Source organism: Mirounga angustirostris, unplaced genomic scaffold (genome assembly GCF_029215605.1).
Source record: "Mirounga angustirostris isolate CCGP_5_RB_7025 unplaced genomic scaffold, mMirAng1.0.hap1 SCAF_13, whole genome shotgun sequence".
NCBI lineage: Eukaryota > Metazoa > Chordata > Mammalia > Carnivora > Phocidae > Mirounga > Mirounga angustirostris.
In genome coordinates, this window is record NW_026991721.1 from 51,701,745 (window position 1) to 51,711,051 (window position 9,307).

The window sequence follows — 9,307 nt, forward strand, 5'->3', positions numbered from 1 at the left end:
GGAAACAGAGGATGAAGTGCCTCACCAAGGAGGACCTCCTTGTGATGAGTACTGAAGGATGAGTAGAAGTTTCATAGGCAGACAAGGCAAGGGAGGGCATTTTAGCCATTTTAGCCATGAACGACATCATGTGCAAATAATCACAGCAACAACAATTATTATTATTATAGCTATTATTAATAGCTAATGTTGATTAAGCATGCATTAGGTATCAGGCACAATGCTGGGCACTGTACTTGCATTATCTCATTCAGTCCTCACAACAACCTATGCAATAGATACTACAATTAGTTTTTACAGATAAACAAAACTGAGGTTCAGAGAGGTTGATTAACCTGCTCCAAGTCACACAGCTGGGACGTGGTAGGACCAGGATTCCAACCCTGATCTGCTGTCTCAAAAGCCTGTGTTCTCATCACTGCTATGTTTTTGTATTTGTACAGAAGCCTGGAGTTGAGAGTTAATAAAAGAACTTTAATGTTTCCTTAGTAATTTTCTGATTTTTCCAACTGTGATTAATGGTGATCAGCTCTTTCTCTGGCCTTTTCTGACCAGATGGTGGGGGCGCTTTCACATCCAGGGACACAGTGGACTCAGATTTGGCTGGGAGATGGGGCACGATGGGGCAGCGAGATAGGGTAGAGCTTGTTTGCTTGGAAGCTTCTAGGGCCCTGTGAAATGTTCAATATTTTTTGCTTTGCCTTAAAGAAAATCCAAACAAACTAGAAAACATTTCCTCTCTAAAGGCCCCACCATTTTAAAAAAAGGGAGGAAGATTCATTTAGTGAATTCCATCCAAGTTGATTTGGTGCCCTGCTGGCCAGAGGCCCCAGCTCAAGTTTTGAGTGTTTTGTTCTGCTGTTTTTGAGGACTGGGTCAGCAAAATACAACCCAGGATTGTTTGTCTATTTTTCCCTGTTGCCTCGTGACTCGCAGACAAGACTTGCCAAAACTCACTCTCCCACCACACTCTCAAAGAGGTCGTTTTTGGGGTGAAATGTAAGACAGAATTAAGAAAGGCTCAAAGATGCAGGAAGGCTTTTCCAAACTTTCCATACACAGACAGGGTGGTTGTGTATTAGAGGGGGCAGGGCTGGGAGTCAGGAGTCCTGGGGGCTAGCCTTGGCTCTTTCTCTCACTTGTTTTGTGATGTGAACAAGTCCCTCAGCCTCTCTGGACTTGTTTCCTTGTGTGTGAAATAATGGGGTCAGTTACTCATTCAACAAACACAAAGGACCTTCCACATACAGGCACTATGCTGAGGGTTGGGGATACCAAGGCATGAGATGGGATCCCTGATTCAGGAGAGCTCCCAGTGTAGGGCTGGGAGAAACTAGTATAGGGAACAAAAAGGAAAGAGGGGCAGCCTCCCTCCCTGGCTGGAGAGGCAGGTGGGGTCAGGGACACAATATCTGGGCTGGACATTAAAGGGCAGGTAGAGCTTGCTAGAGCCAGAAACTGGGGAAAGGTATTCTGGCAGAGCCCAGGCTGGGTGCCTGGAAATAGCAAGGCCACCTCTGAAACAGAGGCACTAGATGGGAAGGAAGGTGGGGACTGGGAATGGTTGAGGGTCTAGGCAGACTACCTGACTTCAAGTCCTGGCTCTACCACGTGCTGGCTATGTGACCTTCAGCAAAGTATTTGACCTCTGAGCCTAATTTCCTCATCAAACAACCAGAGATAATAATTACACTCACCTGATAGAGTTCTGTAAGATCAGAGGAGTCGACGCACATCAACACTTAGAACAGCACCTAACACCTGTTAAACACTCAATACAGGATAATTATCAATATTGCTGTTATTCTATGCAGACAGGTGAAGCTAGGGACTAGGTAGAGTCTAGACTCAGGGAATAAACTAAAATGTACCCTGGAACCAGACTATGAAGGGTTTTCTGTGGGGTAGTGTCATTCAATTCAATCACTGAGTGTTTTCCATGTATTCGGCACTGGGGATATGGTGCTAAGCCAGAGACATGCCCTGCCTCTAAGTCATTGCCACAGAGAGGGCTGCTAGGGGGTGTCAAGAGAGGGAAGCAGCAGAGGTTAAATGCAGTAGAGGCAGTCCACGAAGGCATGTGACTTTCACCATCATGCAACCTTTACATAACAGAAAAGGGGCCTGCCCTCATGGAGCCTGACTTCAAATGTGGATAGGTCCCCCTCTTATAATTCCACATGGCACAGCTGTGACCACACACAGGCAGTTAAGACTTGCCCTAGGGCTCAGGGGGTGGCAACATGGAAATAAACATTAAGGACAACAAGAGTTAGATCACCTTCAGGTCAGGTCTACTCCTCTTTGGCTTGGAACACCTGATGGGAGGCTTCACTCTGTGTGCATCAGAGGCCACCAAAGGTCCTATTCAGCCTATGCAGATGGCTCCGAGTCCCAACCCCCAGAAAGAAACCCAGAGAGACAGCTGGTCTTTCACCTGCCTGTCTCAGGCATATCTTTCACACTGATTTTTTTTCTCTGGAACTTAATTGTTCTCTCACAATTGTCACAAAGGATCATCACCCCCACAAAAAGAGACTTGTCCTCCCACAAGGATATCCTTACCCTATGACTTGAGGATATCCAGTCTCTTAGGAAAATAGACGATAAACTGACTATAGTAGAGGCTGTGAGTTGCCCCTCAGTATCCATTTCTCCCTACTTCTTTCTGTAATAAGAAATGAATTTTAGCCAGGCACTTGTCCACCCAAAAGAAAGACATATTTCCCAGCCTCCCTTGCAGCTAGGTATGGCCATATGACTAAAATCTGACCAATCAGATGTGAGAAGTGGTGTGGGTTACTTCTGAGGCATGTCCCTAAGTTGAGGGAGTGTGCCCCTCTTTGCCCCTCCCTTCCATATACTGGCTGGAATAGCAGACACGTGGCAGGAGTAGCCATCATGAACCATGATGTGAAGGCCATATGCTGTGGATGATGGAGCCACGATAGAGAAGGAACCTGGGCCACTGACATCACAGAGTGCTCTATCGGTCCGGGACTGATGACTTTCATGATTCTATGTAAGAATGTCAGCCTTATCAGCCCTTTTTTTTTTTTTAACATGTAACCAAACCTAATCAAAACAAATACTCCCACTCTATCTATACAAGAGAAACTCACATATAAGTTTCAGTAGAGGGATTGTTTCAGTACACCAAGCCAAGCTGAAGTTGATCTCACTGCCCCAAGCCTGGTCCAGTGAGCCTATAAGGAGCTCTGATGTCCAGCATTCCCCTCACCCCTGGGTTGTTTCAGTTCTGCCAGAAACAAAAGCTTTGTCTGAACCCCAGTTTCCTTGCCCGGGTCCAGAAGACTGTCTAGCTTGTCAGTCCTTCTGTCTACACTCTGGCCCCTGGACTCATCTCTCCAGTCATAGCTTGAGACTCTGCTTCCTAAGGACAACTTCCCTGGAACAAAGATGTTTCTTGCCACCTGCTATGATATGGGAATTGCAAGTGAGGTATTTTCAGTACAAATTGGGGAAGCTCTTTGACATGGCTTGCTGAAGTGTTGCCTAAGGAGTCCAAGCTCTCCTGGCAAATCTGGCATTAGGTAGTTACAGCCTCTGTTGCCTGCATTTTCCCACATATTAAATAGGCAGATAAATGGGAACCTCACATTTATCCTCATCTGTCGCCTAGCTTACATTCAGGATTTATGGAATCATAGTGTTCATCTGATAGAGGAAGACCCCCACCCTTCCCATGATATGTGGTGTAGGCTGGTTCCATCTGGGAATTTTCAGTGTTCATGAACTTCACAGGAAGGGGCATAAGATGCTAAAGGTTCATGGGATAAGATGCAATAACAATCACCTCGAAAGGGGCTGGGGCAGGGGGAAACATTAGAAAGCTCTGGTCTCCATTTTCCTTACAACATGCTTATCATGAGATATGGGTTGTCATGACAATGAAGGGCTGGCTGTTGGACACTGGAAGAAGACTGTGTCATGGTGCAATGGAAGATAAAATATTGGAGACATAGACAGTTTGATGGAAATATACCTCACTGAGCTCAGTGGAAAATCCAGAGCTTGTTCCTATGATGTCACTAAGTATCATGAGCCCACTCTAATACATGGTGCTTCCTCATTTATCCTCAAGAGCCCAAGGGGTCAAGTCCTCTCAAAAGAGGCTCTTAATGAGGGAAAACATTTCCACTGCGACTCCTACAACTGCACCCAGCCCCGTGCTCTAATTTGGACCCCACATGCTAGTGCCACGTAGGTCCCATTCAAATGAGGACTAGTATGTTCCACAGCAGAATTTTCCCATCTGTACTCTGCCCTCCCCTCCACGCTGGCTTACTAATGAGTCCTCGGCATGTCTCCTGGTCAGGCCCAGGAAGCTATAAGAGAGCCTTACGTATGAACTTCCCCCATTCTCTTTAATTCATTCCAGTGTGCCAAAGCTTCCCAATTCTTTAAGATCTAGTTCAAATGGCCCCTCCTCCAGGAAGATTTCTTTAGTTCACCCCCTAAGCGCCTATTGCTATTATTAACAATAATAATAATAACTCATTAAGCCCTTACAAAGAGCCAGGCACCATGCTGTTATTTACAAACCTAATCATTCAATCAAGTCCTCTCAATGACCTCATGCGATAAGTGTTATTATGTCCGTTCTCTAGATGGGAAACAGAGGCTGAGAGAGATGAAGTGCTGTGCCCAAGGTCAGAGAGCTAGTCAGTGACTGAGTCAGGATTTGAGCCCAGGTGTATCTTCTAATAACCATCGTGTGTGGTGTCCTCTCTCTCATACTCACTTCTTGGAACTGCCCTGGCTCTTTACCTACACGTGTACCCTCTCTTAGGATATGATCATTTCCTGATCCACTCCAGCTTTGGCAGCCTCTGATTCTGGGATCAGTAGAGGGAGCGGTGAAGGGGACACAGGGTCTTTTTCGTGGCTCTCTAGGAAGCACTACCAGTGCTTCTGTGGTTGGTTTCATTTCTAAAAGAGGGTCGCCCTCCCTCCCCACCCCCCACCTCAGCCCTTTATGCAGGGTGCAGCTTTAGAACTCCTGGACTCAGCTTCTGAATATCGATTGTGTGCAGGAGCAAGTCAGCAATTTGTGGTTTCCCGACAATGGCTCTGTGTTTCTATAATAGAACTGGGCTTGTTTGCATTTCTCTCATAGGCAGGGCACAGGCCTGGGGTCTGGCCTGCCCTTTTGCCTGGTGACCTGTAGTTATTCTGTCATCTGCCCCAACCCTTCAGAGTGGTGAACACAGCACAAGGCAGAAGCCTGAGCTCTGCTCTCAGAAAGCTAAAACCCAAACAAATCTGCAGCTCTTGCCCAGAGAAGGGATTGTTATGATGCCTGGTCCTTTAAATAGGTATTTCGGTACTTTAAAATAAAAAAGGTGGGTTTAAATCCAGGATGGCCATGTTGATAAGGGGTAGGGAAGCAAACACCTCTTATACTGTTGGTGGGATATAAACTAATGTGATTTTTTTTTGAAGGACTAGTTAGTACTGTTTATTGACATTCTGAATGTGCAAACCCTTTAATGCAGCACTGCCAGTTCTAAAAATTTATCTTACAGATGTTCTTGTACATTACTCAAAGATATATACGTACAAAGATGTTTATTCTTATATTATTTATAACAGCAAAAAATGTTAGGAACCTAAATGACCATCAGTCGGAGACTTTGTAAATAAATAATTGTTTAATCGCATGGTGGAACATTTTGTAGCCATTTTTTAAAAGAAGTACATTTGGGGGCACCTGGGTGGCTCAGTGGGTTAAGTGTTCAACTTTTTATCTCAGGACTGTGAGTTCAAGCCCTGCACTGGGCTCCATGCTGGGCATGAAGCCTACTTTAAAAAAAATAAAATTAAAAAAATAACATAGAGTAAGTACATTTGTATGTGAAGAAATGGAACATTCTCCAAAATACACTGTTAAATTAAAACAGCAAGATTCTTGGCAGGGGCAGAGAGGTAGTGGGGAAACTGAATGTGAAAAGAGGTGTGTGTGTGTGTGTGTGTGTGTGTGCATGCACGCATGCATGTGTGTCTACACATATAGAACAAAATCCGGGAAAGTCATTAGGAAATTATCAACATTGATTACCTCTGAGTAAAAGGCCTGACCTTCTGGAGTAGGAGGGAAACTAACCTTTCAGTGACTACCAATTTGAATTGGTTTAACTTTTTTCCCCATGTACTTATATTACTTTTACTTAAAAAGCATCCAGGTTGGAAAAATATATTCTTATCCCAACCGAATCCTGCTCTTCTAAACTGTTGCCAAGTCCTTCTCACTCCCATAAACTGAGCTGCTGTAAGCACTTGACCCCCTGTGGCTACAGAAGATCCACTTCCAGTACCCACCCTTAACCCATGAACTCCTTCAGCTTCTGTGCTCTGCCCATGAGGCCCTGGGCCCAGCCCCCTCCCTCCTGCTGCTGGGTGGCCTGGAGGAGTCCCTCGTGGATGACTGGGGGCCCCAGGGAGTGGCCTACTTGGCTGCCATGCTTCTAGACACAGCTGCCCACTTCAGCCACCAGATTGGACCTGGCCAGGGCTGTGGGCTCACTGTGGCCCTCTAGATCCAGGAGGAAGGAGACAGTGGGGATGCCCTGCAGCTGTCGCTGCTCCAGCAGTATCTCCCTGCCCAGTGCTGGCTGCAGGTGGCTGCACCAGGCCCAGGACAGCGCTGCCTCCAGGCTTGCCTGGATCCAGGTGGGCTGGGCCCTAGAGCAGAGTTGTGGGTGGCTTTCCAACCAGATGGGGAGATGGCAATCGACCCATGGCCTACCCAGGCTGGTAACCCCAGCTCAGACACTGTGACCACCTCTCTATGCCTCAGTTTTCCATGGCTGGAATACTTACTTCAGGGACATGTGCAGATTCAAAGACCTAAAGAATATAAAGTGCTTTCTCTCTTTTGAAAAATAGCATTATCATGAACCTATTATGCCCAATCAACATATTGTTTTTGCTGTTTTGAACTTCATAAAAAGTTTCATGATAAATGTAATCTTCTGAGACTTCCTTCTTCTCACACTCAATATTGTTATTAAGATTAGTCCAGGGGCACCTGGGTGGCTCAATTAGTTAAGCATCTGACTTCAGCTCAGGTCATGATCTCCGAGTCCTGGGATGAAGCCCCAGGTCGGGCTCCCCACTCAGCAGGGAGTCTGCTTGTCCCTCTACCTCTGCCCCCACCCATGCTCTTTCTCTCTCAAATTTCTAAATAAAATTTTTTTAAAAAGCAGCACCTGGGTGGCTCAGTTGGCTAGCATCTGCCTTCGGCTCAGGTCATAATCCCAGGGTCCTGGAATCAAGCCCTACATTGGGCTCCCTGCTCAGTGAGGAGCCTTCTTCTCCCTCTCCCTCTGCTGCTCCCCCTGCTTGTGCTCTCTCTCTCTCTCTGTGTCAAATAAATAAATAAAATCTTTAAAAATAAAAAATAAAAAAAAGATTAGGCCACATTTTTTTTAGTTCATTCCTTTTTCCCTACTGCATATAATTCCATGGGTGACTATACCCCAATTTATTCGTCAAACTGGCTTATTTACTGCTATGAACATTCTTTTTTTTAAGATTTTATTTACGTGAGAGAGAGCGCAAGACAGAGAGAGAGGGAGAGCACGAGTGGGGGAGGGGCAGAGGGAGATGGAAAAGCAGACTCCCTGCTGAGCAGGGAGCCCAACTCAGGGAGCCAAAGGCAGATGCTTAACCTACTGAGCCACCCAGGCGCCCCCTGCTATGAACATCCTTGTACGCATGTCCTGATTCATGTGTATGAGGGTTTTTAGGGCATATACCTAGCGGCGGAATTGGTAGAGCAGAAGGTCTGCATACGTTCATCTTTCCTTGGTTATGTCAAACTTTTAAAAAGTGGTTAAGACCAGAATTCCCAATGAGTCACCTGATGACATTGGTCGTATCAGAGTACTTTCTTAGAACAGCATCTGATTCAGAATAAAGCCTTACAAATTAAAACAAACAAAAAACCAAACGAACCAAAAAAAACCCCAGCTACTGCTGCATCAAGCACTATGCTCTTACTTTATGTGTATTTTCATGTATAAGGTAAGTAAGGATCAGTATCTCAATTTATAGCTGAGAAAACATGGAAATTAAGTAAATTCCTGTGATGGTTAGTTTTATGTCCTGATTTGGCCATGCCATAGTACCCAGTTATTTAATAAAACATGAAATCAAATCTAAGTGTTGCTGTCAAGTTATTTTGTAGATGTGGTTAAGACCTACAATCAGTTGACTTTTAGATAATGGAGACTATCCTCAAAATCTGGATAGGACTCATCCAATCAGTAAAAATGCCTTAAGAGCAAAATTGAGGTTTCCTGGAGGAGGAAGAAATCCACCTCTGGCCTGCTGCTTCAGCTCCTACTTGAGAATTTCCAGCCTTCTGGCCTGCCCTAGGATTCCAGACTGCCAGCACCCATAATCCCAAAAGGCAATTCTTTGCAATAAATCAATCTCTCCTCCCCCTTCCCTTCTCCTCCCCTCCCTACCCACCCCTTATATGAATATATATTCTCCTACAGGTTCTGTTTCTCTGGTAGAACTCTGACTGATACCCTTCCTGAGATCACAGGGCTAATAAATGACACAGATGGGGTTTGACTCTATGTCAATCTGTCTTCAGAATATTTGTCACCCCACCAGATGCCAGAGCAAGCTTAACAAAACACAGATGGGTTCATGTGACCAGCCCAGGGGAAGGAATCCTCTCATTGATTCCATCACCTACAGGATAAAATTAAAATGCGTAGCATGACTGTGTCAAAGCTCTTTTGGTGGCAAGTGACAGAAGATGCAACTTGAACTGGCTTGAGAAAGCTTAACACAGAGGAGGGGGCGTGTGTACTTACTGCCTTATATACTGGAGAAGTTAAGAAGACGTGCTGGTTTTGCCAGAACTAGTTTCTCTCTCTCCATCGCTCAACTTTGCTTTCCTTATTTATTTATTTATTTTTTAATTTGTAATCTCTTTCTTGGTCATGCTGTCTATTCACAGAGGCAAAATGGTTGCTGTTGCTCCAGCCTGCATACTCCCAGGTCCAGTCCTAGGGAAAAGGGAGTTCACTGGAGTTCATTGCGGGCGCCTGGGTGGCTCAGTTGGTTGAGCGACTGCTTTCGGCTCAGGTCATGATTCTGGAGTCCCGGGATCGAGTCTCGCATCGGGCTCCCCGCTCAGCAGGGAGTCAGCTTCTCCCTCTGACCCTCCCCCCTCTCATGCTATCTCTCTCCCATTCTATCTCTCAGATAAATAAATAAAATCTTTAAAAAAAAGGGGGGGGGAGTTCATTTCTCCCATATCAAA

At 45.5% G+C, this 9,307-nt stretch overlaps 1 pseudogene; it reads left to right on the top strand.

Moving 5' to 3' along the window:
- The first annotated feature begins 5,383 nt into the window (after nt 1-5,383).
- LOC123856514 (ATPase SWSAP1-like) lies at nt 5,384-6,902 on the top strand (annotated as a pseudogene).
- The last annotated feature ends 2,405 nt before the right edge of the window (nt 6,903-9,307 follow it).